This window comes from Lemur catta, chromosome 17 (genome assembly GCF_020740605.2).
Source record: "Lemur catta isolate mLemCat1 chromosome 17, mLemCat1.pri, whole genome shotgun sequence".
Classification (NCBI taxonomy): domain Eukaryota; kingdom Metazoa; phylum Chordata; class Mammalia; order Primates; family Lemuridae; genus Lemur; species Lemur catta.
Genome location: NC_059144.1, coordinates 41,473,651 through 41,489,031, shown reverse-complemented (window position 1 = coordinate 41,489,031; position 15,381 = coordinate 41,473,651). Strand labels below are relative to the sequence as shown.

At 47.1% G+C, this 15,381-nt stretch overlaps 1 non-coding gene across 1 annotated transcript; it reads left to right on the top strand.

Moving 5' to 3' along the window:
* The first annotated feature begins 10,611 nt into the window (after positions 1-10,611).
* LOC123622992 lies at positions 10,612-10,718 on the top strand. Its single transcript, XR_006729721.1, has one exon. It is a non-coding gene; the product is annotated as a U6 spliceosomal RNA (small nuclear RNA).
* The last annotated feature ends 4,663 nt before the right edge of the window (positions 10,719-15,381 follow it).

Below are 15,381 nucleotides of genomic sequence, written 5' to 3'. Positions count from 1 at the left end.
CTCTATAGGTCCAGGATTTAACCCACCTGCATTTAGCTGCCCCGTCTTTTGGCCTCCTTTAACTGGGAACAGCTCCTCAGTCTCCCTTTGTCATTCGTAACTTTGACACTTTGGACGCAGACAGGCCAGTTGCTTTGTAGACTGTCCCTCACCGTGGGTCTGTCTCAGGTTCCCCATGGGGAGACCCAGGATGTGCACCTTGTCAGGAACCACAGAGGCAAAGCTGTGTCCTCCTCCAGGTGTCACACCGGCAGCCCGTGAGATCTGTGTGTCCCATCACCTGGATGTTACTGTCAGTGACTTGGTCAAGTTGATGGCTGCCTGGTGTCACCACTGACAAGTGACTGTTTTTACTCTTTGTAGTGAGTAAGCATCTTGAGGAGAGATATCTTTAGATTTAATTTAAATTTAAGTATCCTGCCACACCTCCAGCTTCCACCCACTGATGTTAACATCCATTTGTGAGGCTCGCCTCAATCAATCCATCTGCTGCGTAATAGCCCAAAACTCAGCAGCTTGAAACAATAACCATTCACTTCCTCACTGTTTTTCTGGATCAGGAATTCAGGAGCAGTTTGGCTAGAAGGTTCTTGCTCAGAGACTCTCAGAAGGTGACAGTCGAGATGTCAGCAGGGGGCACAGCTATCTGGAGGCTCAGCTGGGCCTGGAGTAGCACCATCCGATAGAAATATAATGCAAGTCACAAATGTGAACCACATATTTACATTTTCTAGTAGCCACATTTTGAAAAGTGAACAATGGTACAGGTGAAATTCGTTTTCATAATATGTTTTATTTAACCCATATCAACATGAGATCCATAGTTTAAAATATTAACAAAACGTTTGCCATCCTTTTGGTCCTGCTGTCTTTGAAATTCAGTGTGTATTTAACAATGCATGTTCCAATTTGGACAAGCCACACTGCAAACACTCAATAGCCGTCTGTGCTTCGTGGCCACTGGACGGGATAGCTCCGTACCCAAGGGTCTGCGTGCAGATGGTGCACTCACGCGGTTGCTCACCGCGTGGGCCTCTTCGTAGGGCTGCGGGGTGTCCTGATGACACGGAAGCCGTCTTCCCCCAGAGAGAGGTCCCAAGAAAACAAGGAGGAAGCACGGTGCCTTTTGTGATATCTCCAGACCCAGTGTCACTTCCACCATACTCGATTCAGTAGAATCAGCTCACTAAGTCCGGCCCCCACTCCAGGGGAGGTGAATTAGACTCCACCTGTTGAAGAGGAGGGTGTCAAAGAAGCTGTGGACATGCTTTTAAGTCACACTTCCCTTTATTTGCTTATTCATTTATATCAGTATGGACTCAGGGATTTTACTTTATTCCACGTGTTATAAATCCATTTCTAGCAGAATTTATATTGGTGCTCAAATTGACCCAGACTTGGCCAGTGTGAGCCCCTGGGTCCTTTCAACATGTCCCCATCTTTTCTGAGCATTTCCTTATTTCGGAACAAGATGTTGCAAGGTCAGTGTCTACTTTTCCTATCCCAGCCTTGGTTCCTTCTTGTGAAGAATGGCATTTCGAAGCCAAAATCTGGGTGCTCTCCAACTCTTATTTTTACCAATCTAATAGGTGTAAAGTGGTATCTCATTGCTGTTTTAGTTTGCATTTCCTATTACTAATGAGTTTGAGCTTTCTTCCTAGGCTTGTGGTTTTCCTCCTCTGTAAATTGCTTCTCACATTCATTGCCCATTTTCCACTGGGGCTGCTGTCTTTTCTGTTGTTTCTTTGTAGAAGTTTCTTGTATATTTGAAGCACTGCAGTTTTAGACACTGTAACATCTTCTCACTCTAACATCTGTCTCTTAACTTTGTCCATGGTATTCTTCTTTGGCCATAATTCCTTCATTTTGGTGTAATCAAAATAATTCTTAAAAATATGTTTTGCCTTTTATATACTCGTGCTTTTTTTTTTGTTTGCTTGGGTTTGTGGGTATGTGGGTGTGTGTGGGTGTGTGTGTTTTGAGACAGGGTCTCACTATGTTGCCCAGGCTGAACTTGAACTCCTGGTATCAGGGGATCCTCATGCCTCAACCTCCCGAGTAGCTGGAACTACAGGTATGTCCCACCGTACCAGGCTTGTGTTTTTTTATTATGGTAAAATATAGATAACATAAAAGTTACCACTTTTAAGTGTATAGTTCAGTGGCATTAAGTACATTCACGATGTTATACAACAATCACCACTGTCTGTTTCCAGAACTTTTTCATCATCCCAAATGGAAACACTGTACCCATTGAACAATAACCCCTATCCTCCTCCCTCCACCCACTCCCAGCCCAGGTAACCTTGAATCTACTTTCTGTCCCTGTGAATTTTACTAATCTAAGTACTTCCTATAAATGCAACAATACAATATTTGTCCTGTTGTATCTGGCTGATTTCCCGTAGCATAATATTTTCATCCATGTTGTAGCACGTGTCAGCATTTCCTTCCTTTTTAAGGCTGACTAATATTCCACTGTGTGTATACAACACACTCTCGCTCTATTCATCCGTTCATCCATCAGTGGACTTGCGGGCTATTTTGCCTTATAGCTATTGTGAATTACTCTGCTGTGTGCACAGGTAGGTGCACCAGTTTCTGTTCGAGTCCTGCTTTCAGTATATAGATAGCCAGAAGTGGTGTTGCTGGATTTTATGGTAATTCTATTTGTAACTTTCTGAGGAACTTCCAAAGTGTTTTCTACTCCAGCTGCAGCATTTTACATTCTCCCCAGCAATGCACAAGCGTTCCGGTTTCTCCACATCCTCGCCACCACTCGTCATTAATATTTTCCATTTTGTTTGCATAACAGCCACCCTAGTGAGTGCCATGTGGTAACTCACTGTGGTTTGGATTTGCATTTCCTTAGCGACTGGTCATGCTGAGCATCTTTCCGTGTTCTTATTGACCATTCGTATAATATACCATCTTGGAAGAAATGTCTGTTCAAGTCCTTTGCCCATTTTTAATTGGATTGTTTGCACCTGTGCTTTTAAAGTTTACTTTAAGAAGTCATTTCTCAACTCTAGTCACAAAGATACTTTCTGACTTTTCTTCTTTGAGGGGTAGGTAGCTTTTTTGGTTTTATTTTTATGGTGATAAAATATATATAACACAATATTTATCATTTTCACCATTTTTAAGTGTACAATTCAATGGCGTTAAATTCACTGTCTATACCCGAACTTCCTCACCATCCCCAATATAAACTCTCTCCCCTCCCCCAGCCCCTGATAACCACTACTCCACCTCCTGTCCCTATGAATTTGACCATTCTAGGTACCTCGTACCAGTGGGATCACACAGTCCGACCCTCTGTGTCTGGCATCTTCACTTAGCGTAAATCTGTGTTGCGGGATCGTCAGGATTTCCTTCCTGGGACAAAAAGGCCTGTCTGACCCAGCCGTCCCTGGATCTCCAGAACGCGGCGACCCTCCCCTCTGTGCCCTGTGTTTTCATCTTCTGGGCTGGTCACCCCGGCGCTCTCAGCTCCTTTCCTTGCATCAGTTGCTGCGGAGCCGGGACACACAGAAACCTCTGGGCCTTGAAGCAGAGGGACTTTCCCACAGGGAATGGGTCACAGAGATGACGGAGGAGCCCAGAGGCCAAACGGGACTGTGAAGAAGCTCAGAGAAAGAAATTCACAGGAGCTGCAGGTCCCTGCCACCTCTAAGCTGGAGGAACCGAGGAAGGAGGTAGGTTTAAGGCAACCCAGGGCCTGCGGTCACCCGCAAAGCTAGAAGCACAGGGGCCTGTCCCGTGGGTGCTGGAGCCAGGGAGGAGACTCCGTCATTGACAGAGATGCAGCCCAAGGAGTGGGGAGACGGGGAAATACTCTGGCTTTGCCCTCCCTGCCACCGAGCTCCCTCCAGGGCCTCCCATGGCCAGTGGGAAGTGAGTGGACCAGAGCCTGGGGGCAGCGGCAGGCGTCAGCCCTCTGGGCCGCAGGGCAGAGCTGGCAGGCAGGGCTTGGTTCCCAGGGCAAAGAGGACCCATCCCTGCCCAACAGGCGCTCCCTCCCTGGTCTCAGCTCCTACCAGGCAGCCCCACTATAGCTCTAGCCCTGGCTTCTGGGATCCAGTGACACCACAGCCTCCTTCTGTCCCTGTGGCCTAGGGTGGGAGCCCAGGGAATCTTCTGTCACTCTCTGTAGCTGCCCCCAACCCTGGGAAATGCATTCCGACCCCTCGTTCCATTCCTTTCCCTCGGATCTGTGGATTTGTGTGATAACACTGCGTGCGGGGCTCTTCCCGTGGTGTTTCCTGTGCGTTCCACACAGGCAGGAAACACAGCTCCTCGGGGCCTCTGCTCAACGTCCTCAGAGACGCCCTCCGCACTCCCTGTTTGTAGCGACCTCTCTCCCGGTCTGTCCTCCTTTACAGTGTTGACAATACCTGGAATTATCTCACATGCTTGTTTGTTGGTTTGCCATCTCCTTCCCATAGACTGTGATTTCCAGGAGGGTCGGACCCGCGTCTTGTCCACTGCCGTTTCCCTGGCACCTGGATGAGATTCTCCGTCGATCACGGACATTACAGGTGCTCAATGTTGCCTCCATGAATGACTGAATGAATGAATTCCTTCATCCAGCCCTCACCAGGCATCTGTAAGGTAGGCCCCAGGATCCTCATTCCATGGAAGAAACTGAGGCTCAGATTAAGTCCCAAATCTGCCAAGGCTCACCCAGCTAGTGAGGAGCAGGTGCTTCCAACCCCACACCCAGGCCACCCCCTTGCCTTGACCTTCCTCCCAAATCTCTGTGGCTTCCCAAGCTACGCCCTCGTCTGGCTGCCCCTAACTTCTCTTATTCTGGGAAGTCCCAGCACCTAGCCAGTCTGGGCTGCGGTATCACCTTGCGCCAGCAGGTGTCACCGGGGAATTCCGGATGGCCGTGGTTCAGTCTCACGCTGCAGAGCACGAATGTGCCGCGGTTTATTTAATCACCTTTCAGGATGTTTCCAGGTTTTTGCCCCACAGATGACGCTGCAGCTGCATCCTTACACCTGTGCGCATAGGATAGGAAGTGAGAATTTCTCTACAAACGGAATTGCAAAGAACAGAAAATATCTTCTTCATAAAACAGTTTATGTAAATAGAAAAAATATATATTTTTTTTTTTTTGAGGAGAAGGAAAGAAGAGTTTATTAATTTTCTGGCAAATGAGGAGGTTGGCAGACTCCCATCTCAAAGTACAAACATGCTGCCTCTGAGCAGGAGTGCAGAGCTTTTAAAGGTTCTGATTAACCCCATAATCCCATTTTAGGCTAAGACAATCTCGTGACCTCTGCCAGGATTCGTCCCATCTTTGGCTAAGTGACTTCCCCCCAGGGGCAACTCCCCTGAGCCATATGCTGTGGCACAAAGAACAAAGGACACTCTCCTGCCCCTCCTGACCACTGGCCCAAGGCAGAGATGTAGGTTTTAGTTCTCAAAAGGGGCAAGGGGGCTTGAAGAGACAGAAAACCTATGTTTACCCTTTTTGGGGCCATTTTCCCTGTTATATATCCCCACTGGCAATTTTTACCCTTCCATACCTATGGGAGGAGGGGTGACATAGTCGTCAAGCTACTTCCTGCTGAATTGGGGCTGTGTTTTGGATGGAAGGTTTATACTTATTTATGTCATTACAAAGCTTTGGCAGTAGATTTACAACAACAGACTACCAGGTGAAAAAGGGCCTAAGCAACAACTACAACCGAGAGGACTGGCAAGGCGAGAAGCAGGACACCTGATAAGAGAGATTTTACTCCACTTGGTATCCAAGACACCAGGAGGCTGTTGGTCAGGATGTAGACAAATTGGAACCCTTGTGCACTGCTGGTGGGAATGCAAAATGGTACAGCCAGTATAGAAAACAGTATGGCAGTCCCTCAAAAAATTAAACATAGAATTACCATATGATCCAGCAATTCCACTTCTAGGTATACGCCCAAAAGAATTGAAAGTAAGATCTTGAAGAGCTATTTGTACACCCACATTCATAGCGACACTATTCACAATAACTAAAAAGTGGAGGCAGCCCAAGGGCCCATCACTGGAAAAATGAATAAGCAAAGTGTGGTCTATACACATAATGCTCTATACATGCACATTCAGCCTTAAAAAGGAAGGGAATTCTGACTCATGCTACATTGTGGATAAATCTGGAGGATATTCCAAGTACATGAGGTGCCCAGAGTACTCAAATTCATAGGGACAGAAAGGAGGATGGTGGTTGCCAGGGGATGGGAAGTTATTGTTTAATGGGGACAGAGTTTCCGTTTTACAAGATGAAAAGCATTCTGGAGACGGACGGTGGTGATGGCTGCACACCGTTATGAATGTACTTAATACCACTAAACTGCACACTTAAAATGGTTAAGATGGCAAATTTTGTGTTATGTGTATTTTATCACAATTAAAAAATTGGGGGGAAAAAAAAGAAAGAAAGAAAGAGAGAAGGAAAGAAAGAGGAAGGAGGGAAGGAAGGACAGTTGCTTCCAAAATAAGCCAGCCCCTGAGCTGGGCTCCCAGGGCCAGAGGTGACTCAGCAGAGGGCCCACCCTTGATTGAAATGGGGAGACATTCCAGGACAGCCTCTGCTGATGCGTCAGCACATAATCCAAGAAGCCAATCACGCGTGAGTCAGAAGCAGTTGCGTCCGTAAGTCATAAAGTAGCAGCCAGGCCCAGCACTTTTGGTGTTCTTCCAATCCCCCTCCCCAGCCCCGTTTTTCCCAAGCTGAGGGAAGCAAACATGGCACAGCATGACATCACTGCTTTATTTTATCTGTCTCCTCCTAATTGGCATGTAGGTTGCTTCCATTTTCCAGCGATTGTAAACAAACCTGGCCGGAACTCCCTGTGCCCACAGAGGTGGGTTTTGCAGCAGAGCTGGGGAGAAGTGGGATTGCCAGGGTCAACTGTGCTCCCATTACGACAGCAGGAGGGCGACTTCCAGATCAGGATTCCTGAACCTCGACCCTACTGACCTCCTGGACTGGGTAATTCTTCCTTGTAGGGACTGTCCTGTGCACCGTGGGATGTTTCGCAGCGTTCCTGGCCTCTATCCACTAGGTGCCAGTAGCAGGTCACCACCCCCAGTTGTGACAACCACAAAAGTCCCGTGAGAGTCAAAATCACCCCCAGTTGAGAACCATTGCTCTAATTGTCCTAAGCCTGTGAGTAGGATTTCTAAGGATTCTTTAAACAGATTCCTGCATGTTACTGATTTTCTTCTCTTTGGGCAGGCGCATGTTTTACCTTTTTAGAAGGGGTACAGTTGTTACCGCCCAACCAGGTTCATTGCCGGCTGCTCAAGAGGAAGCCAATACACTGAGACAACAGGGGTTACAGTGGAGAAAGAGTTTAATATCACAGGGTATCTAGCAAAGGGATGGGAGAAATTTCTCAAATCCACTTCCCTAAGAATTTGAGAGCCAGGGTTTTTAAAGATAGTTTGGTGGGCAAAGGGCTAGGGAATTAGGTTCTGCTGATTGGCTGGGGATGAACTCACAGGGTTGGGAAACAGAAATTGCATTAAATCAGTTCCCAAGTAGAGGGTTACAGGACCTGTTGAGTCCATTCCTAAGTATGGCCCCTGGTCCAGTTGGCATCAGTTGGTCCACTGGAATGCAGAGTGTGGAAAATATCTCCAAGACCAGTCTTAGATTTCACAACTGTGATGTTATCTATGGGAGCAATTAAGAAACCTATGAATCTTATGACCATAAAGCAAGCTAGGGAACAATAGCTGGTTTTAGATATATAGATATAAATATAGATTTTTTTTTTGGAGACAGAGTCTGGCTCTGTTGCCTGGGCTAGAGTGCCATGGCATTAACCTAGCTTACAGCAACCTCAAACTCCTGGGCTTAAGCAATCCTTCTGCCTCAGCCTCCCGAGTAGCTGGGACTACAGGCATGCGCCACCATGCCTGGCTAATTTTTTCTACATATTTTTAGTTGTCCAGCTAATTTCTTTCTATTTTTAGTAGAGACGGGGTCTGGCTGTTGCTCAGGCTGGTCTCAAACTCCTGACCTTGAGCGATCCTCCCACCTCGGCTTCCCAGAGTGCTAGGGTTACAGGCGTGAGCCACCATGACCGGCCTATATGTTTTAACTATGCCTGTACCTTTGCAGAGTGCAGGCCCCTACCAGAGTTCCCATCTTGTGCCCCTTTATTAATTTTATAAAGGATGGTTTCACAATGACATTGGTAGTCTCTAGTCTAAGGCTAAGGGTTTCAGACCACTATTGGGACAATTATCGAGATCCGAATATGGACAATAGAAATTAAATTATAACTTTGTAACAATGTTAAACTTCTAACTTTGAGAACTATACAGTGGTCATATAAGAGAATGTCCTTAGGACATGCACTTGAAGTATTTAGGGGTAAAAGGGCATCGTGTCTGTAACCGACTTTCAAATGGTTCAGAGAGATCCCACACAGAGAGAAGGAAGGACGAATCCAGTGCAGCAAAACGCTGACAGTTGGGGGATCTGAATGGGGGGCATATGGGAGTTTATTGTACCATTCCTACAACTTTTCCGTAAATTTGAAATTCTTTTTTTAAAAAATCACCTATGTTTTATTCTAGTTTTAAAAATATGGTTTCAATCTGTCATTCCCACCTGCTCCCAGGAAAAGGAAAAATCATAACACGATTGTGCCCAGGCCCCAGGCCCCATTTAGGGCCCAGTGCAAGAGCCTCCAGAAAAGGGTTCTCAGTGCAGGCATAGCAAGCAGGAGGATCTTTTGCATTTATCCAGGTCTGCAAAACGCCTGGACCGAAATTCCACCGAACATTAACAGTGGGTCTCAAGAGTCCCTGTTGTCCATGGCCTCCAGTAACCATCCCCTCCCTGTACGGGCCCCTCCCCAGTTTTGTTCAAGTGTCCACCCCTCCCCCAGGCAGCCCAGGTGCCTCAGGAAAGTGACCCCATCCCCAGCTGCTTGGAGGGCATGATGGGTCAAAGGGCAATCTTATCCCCCTGCTAGCATGTGCATACGTTGCACGTGGGCCAATAAGGAACAAGGAACAGTTTACTGGAAGTCCTGGGCTGGTGTTTGAACGGCTTTGATATGGACTAAACAGGAAGAAATTACTTTATGAGATATCTGAGCCTAGGGTTCTCAGATGCTGCCCTGAGACCACCAGGTACAGAAGCCAATCTAGCCTTCCAGAAGGTAACGGAAGTAAGATGCCACAGCCAATAATCAGCTGCTCTCTGAATCAAATATCCCCATGAATGAGTCCATCTTGGCCCCGCCAGCACAGCTAGAAGCCCAAGGAGGCTGCACAAATGAGCCCAGGTGAAGCCAGCAGAAGACCCACCCGCCAACTCACAGGATCTCGAGAAGTGTTACAATAAATCAGTGTCGTTTTAGCAACTAAGATTTGGGATGAACGTGAAGGTTCAGTGAGGTTATAACATGCCCTGGCATGCAGTAAGCACTCAATAAATGCTCGCCATTACTATTGATCATGCATTTCTGCTCCCGTCCCCTGTGCCATTCACTCCCACTGCCGGAGAAGCACGATCTGGGCCCATGATGAGAGGCAAGAAACCAACTCTGGGGGACACACAGGAATTTACTAGGAGGATATTGGGGAACTCCCAGGAACCCCAGGAGAGCTGGAGAGTCTAAGAGAGCAGTTCAGATACTGGAGGCCAAAAGGAAGGACTAATGCCTGCCATGGATGGAGCCCCAGCTTTTTAGTTGGTTTCCTGAGAGAAAAACTACATTCCCCAGCCTAAGGCAAAGAGTGCCGTGTGACTAAGCCTACGTTCTAACCAGTGGGGCAGAAGCAGGGAAGTGTTGCCTGCTGGCTGGAATATGACTAAATGGCTAGAGCATGGGCAACCTTCTTGGACCCTGAGGTGGAAGCCACCTGCTACAGATGGTGGAGTGACTAGAGAGAAGGGGCCTGGTGATTGTGGAGCTGTCACACCACCTTAGGTCTCCTGTATCTGCATGAAAGAGAAAGAAAAGTCTGCCACATTTAAGCCGCTATAACTTTGGGAAATCTGTCACTCATAGTCAAATCTCAACCAAACAAATGCACAGATGAGAAAATTGACACAAGGGGACAACAGTTGTGGACATGACACCAGAATAATTTCAACAACTACCAACACTGATTGTGCCAGGCCCCGCCTTTCCTGGTCACCTGAACTTTCATTACTCACGAATTGTCCTGGACTCCAGATGACTGTCATTGCCTGAGCAGTGCACTAAGTACACCCGTGCCTCCCGGCCTTTGCTCTTGTCCTACTCACTGCCCACTGCCTTAGGCTTCCCTGCCTTACCCTTTCTCCTTGGGGAAATCTTACTCATCATTGAGCAAGTTAACTTCTCTGAGGCTGCTTTCTCTTCTACAAACTGGGGCAAATAGCAAGTGTGTGCACAATGCCTGGCACACGGTAATAGCCACCTTCAGACAACAGTTCCCCACACCTTTCTCCCTGGTCCTCCCCTGATCTCAACCCCACACTCTGCAAGTAAAAAGATAGCAGAATAAAAGCAGAGAATTTATTGGATGCCTAGAACTATGAAATCCAGAGGGAAGTTACAGTTCAAGTAAGGTTTGTTCTAATGGCTCAGTGCTAATAACAATAGCTAAGTGCTCGCTTCGGCAGCACATATACTAAAATTGGAATGATACAGAGAAGATTAGCATGGCCCCTGCTCAAGGATGACACACAAATTCATGAAGCATTCCATATAAAAAAAAAAAACAATAGCTAAAATGTATGGAGTGCTTACAATGTGCCAGGCACTCTTCTAACCACTATATATTTATTAACTTGTTCATCTTCACAACAACCCGAAGAAACAGGAATACTATTATGATCCCCATTTTCTACATGAGGAAACTAACATCCTGAGAGAGTAAATATTTTGCCCATGGTCACATGACACACAGTGGTGGGGCTGAGACTTAAACCTAAGTCTGTCTGGCTGGAAGGATAGGATGGCTTTCAGGTGAGGCTTGATCCAGCCATTCAAAGATCTCAGCAGGAACCTGGTTTCTCTTGGTCTCTCCTCTTTGCTTCCTCCAATGCTGAAATCACCCTGAGGATCACCCCCTTTTGGCTGCCAGCAGAGTCTGATGAGACTTGCTTCCTCCTTCACATCCCAATTCCATGCCAGGATCCTGAAATTCACTGTGATTGGACCATCTAAAGTCACATGCCCATCTCTGAACCAACCAATCCACTATGTCCCAAGGGACTGGTCAATGTTGCTTGGCTTATGCTAAAGGGATGAGGGTTGTCAGTCCCATACAAACCACAGGCTAAGAATAAGGACAAGAGAGATTCCTCCAAAAATTTCATGGTATTAGTTCTATGAAGAAAGGGGAATGGCTGTGGGCAGCCAGAAACACATATCTACACGCCCACAACTCACATGTACAATAAAACATTCTGAAATGATCATTTGGGAAAAAGGAGGCTTGGTTTGGGGACACCTGTGCCATAGCCCAGGCAAGCAGCATGTAGCCAGCCCTTCCATGACCCCCAAGGAAAGAGGCCTTGCTGTCTACACCCTCACCCCGAGTTGGTGGCAGGGTCAGAAGGTAGGCACACTCAGGGTGTCGGCGGAGAGCCTGCCCCAGGACCAGAATCTGGGGCACTTCCTGCTGGGTAGGAGGCCCTGCTGGGGACAAGAGAGCTGTGCCCAGGGACTGGCTCAGGGAGCAAGCGGCCTGGCTGGACACACACAGCTTCTTGGTAGCCCCCTGACATCCTGAACACACAGTGGCCCCTGCTTGCCTCTGAGGCTTTTCTTGCAGCCTGGGAAACTCTAACTGAGCCTCCTCCCTCACCATACCCCCTCCCCATCTGTCCTTCTGCCAGGCTATGGCCTGGATCCTTTAAGATCCCTCTGGGCTCCAAGCCCACTTCTTAACAAGCCTACACGTTCAGTCGAATCATTAAAATGCATCTGCAACAGAAGATTTTTAGAACAGTGAAACTACTCAGTCTGATACAATGGTAGATACATGTCATTATAGGTTTGTCCAAACCCACAGAATGTATAACACCAAGAGTGAACCCCAATGTAAACTATCAACGTGGGTGATAACAATGTGTCAATGTAGATTCAGCAACTGCAACAAATGCACCACTCTGCTGGGGGAAGGTAACCGGCAGGCTGTACATCTGGGGCAGGAGGTATATGGGAAACATCTGCCTTTTTCTCAATTTTGCTGTGAAGCTACAGATGCTCTAAAAAACAAAGTCTATTGGCCTGCAGCCAATAAGGCTCCTTCCCACCTCAGGGCCTTTGCACTGGCTGTTTGCTCTGTTTGGAACACTATTCACCTACAACCCCACAGGGCTTCCTCCTTCCCCTTCAAGTCTTTGCTGACATGTTACTTTCTCAATGAGGCCTTCCCTGGCCACCCTCATTAACAACTTGACCTGCCCTCCATCCCCCCAACTTCCAAGCCTCCTAACTTGCTCTGCTCTGTTTTCCCAAAAGCAGGCATGAACTTTGTAGCATGTTGCAGTTTATTTCCTATTGTTTACTGTCCATCTCCCACCCCCACCCAAGTGTCAGCTCCATGAGGTAGAGATTTTGTCTTTTTTTGCTCACTGCTATGATTCTAGTACCTCAAACAGGTCTTGGCATGCAGTATATGCTCAATAAATAATTGTTGAATGAATGAATAAATGGATGGGAAAGGATTTGAGATTACAGTGATGCTCATTTTTGCATTCAATTATTGTACTTTGGAACCTAAATAAATATGTAGAGGAGGGATCTTACACATTCTCCTAGACACAGGGCGCTGCATGTTCATGAAGGAACATCTGTCAGGAATGAGGCTTGATTCACCACATGTCCCTTCCTTCCCAGCAGGGTGCCTGGCACAGAGCAGGTGTTGAAAATGTTTCCTGAACACACATGTGGTCAGGCCGATGCAGAGGTGGGAGCAGGGAGGAGATCTGCTGACATGAGCCTCCCACATTTTTTTTTTTTTTTTTTTTTTTGAGTCAGGGTCTCACTCTGTTGTCTGGGCTAGAGTGCCGTGGCGTCCTCATAGCTCACTGCAACCTCAAACTCCTGGGCTCGGCGCAGTGGCTCACGCCTGTAATCCTAGCACTCTGGGAGGCCGAGGCGGGTGGATCGCTCAAGGTCAGGAGTTCAAGACCAGCCTGGGGAACATAGCAAGATTCCATCTCCACAAAAAATAGAAAAATTAGCTTGGTGTGGTGGTGCATGTCTGTAGTCCCAGCGACATGGGAGGCTGAGGCAAGAGAATTGCTTGAGCCCAGGAGGAGGTTGCAGTGAAGTACAATGACAATACTGCACTCTAACTGGGGCAACCGAGCAAGACTCTGTCTCAAAAAAAAAAAAAAAAAGAATAAGGTCTTGACACATGCTGCAGCATGGATGAACCTTGAAAACATTATGCTAAGTGAAAGACAAAAAGGCCACATATTATATGATTCCATGACATTGAAATGTCCAGAAGATGCAAATCCATAGACAGAAAGTAGATGAATGGTTACCAGAGGCTGGGGGAAGAGGGAAACAGAAAGTATCTGCTAATGGATAAGGGGTTTCTTTGGGGGAGGTAATGAAATGTTCTAGAAATAGATAATGATGATGATTACACAACTTTATGAATATACTAAAAACCACTGAATTGTACACTTTAATAGGGTACACCATACTTTAAAAGGTATGCATGTAATCTATATCTAAAAAAACAAGGATTAAAAAACTCTGTACTGCTAGGGCAAGATTTAACAACAAAAAATCCAATAGCAGAATAGTGTATGTATCCTTTGTGCAAAAAGGGGAGGACAATAAGAATATATATTCATTTTGCCTGTACTTGTATAAAAATACTGGAAGGATACATAAGAAACTAATAAGTAGCTACTTGGGGTTAGAGTGGAAAGGGGTGGATGGGGCCAGGGCTGGGAGCAAGATTTCTCAGTGTGCACCCTTTCATATCATTTTGATTTTCAAAGCATGTGAATGTCTTACCAGTAAAAATAAAATTACTTTTAAAACTGTAAGTCAGATCATGTCATTCCTCTACTTAAAACTCTACAGGGAAAGGACTTTCCAGCTCGGTTTAAGTAAAAACCAAAGACCCTATATTCCCTTTAAGGCCCTGCCCCATCTGCCCCTCCCTTCTTCCCTGACCTCACCCCCTCTCACTACCCTTGATTGGTTCCTAGAATATCAGAAACATGTTTCTGCCTCAGAACTTTTGAGCCTGTTATTACCTCGATTGGAGCCATTTGCCCAGATGTTTGTGCAACTGGCTCCCTCATCTCCTTTAGGTCTTGGCTCCAACCATATCTCCTTGAACAGGCCTTCCCTGACTTCCCCCTCCACCTTCCAGGAGAGCAGGGATTCTGCCATGCTCCCTGCTGTTTCCCTAGAACAGTGCCTGGGCCAGGTTGGTGCTTAATAAACATCTGTGCAGTGAATGACTGAAGGAATGAGTTATCTCAGGTAGTCTGTCCACCACCCATCTGGGGCAGGCTAGGAATAACCAGCCACCCCATCCAGCTTGCAGGCTCTGGGACACAGGCAGGGAGTTTGGAGCTTGGGGGGGGGGTGTTTTCCTGAAATCTGAGATCCAGCCTCCACCAAAGCAACCACCCTCCTGCCTTAAGCTCCTGGCTTAAGAATCCAACTATGTACTTAATAAATGATGCGAGGCCAGCCAGCTTCACCAGAATTTACCAGGACTTGGGCCACAGCCTGTTCCTGACATTCGAAGGTGGCTATTCCTTCCTGCGAGGAAGTGTGGGAAGGAAAAGGGGAGAGAGCATGGGGCTGGCTGGGGACAGTGGCTGCCCAGGGCAGGACCGCCCAGGAAACAGCCCTGGGGTGACTGGTAGCTGAGGAATCCAGGACTTGAACCCTCAGAGAACCAGGGCAGGATGGAGTCTCAGAAAGAAATTCTGGAAGGAGATTTTACCTCCCTTCCTGCTCCCCCCAGGCACCTCTTGAGTCCTTCCACAGCTCCTGTGTGATCACACTACATGGAATTAATGTGAGCAATTATCGTGTACTTTCTAGTCAGCCAAACCTGGGGTAAAATCCTGCTGCTGTATTTACCTGCTGAAGTATTAAAGGCATCTAACTGAGCCTTAATTCATCCCACAAGCATTCGTCGAGCTTCTACCATGGGCCAGCAGCCGCGGCGCGGTGAACAAAGCAAGTCTCTGTCCTTAGGAGCTTGTTTAGTGGTAGGAGAAACAGGAACTGCAAGTTCATTGCCCATGACAAAGCTGTGAGGACAAAACCGGGTGATGTCACAGTGACTGGAGCGGGGGCAACTTTGAGCAGGGTGGTCGGGAGACGCCTCTCTGAGGAGGCAACATCATCGGTTAGGAAGAGAAAATGAAATGTTCTG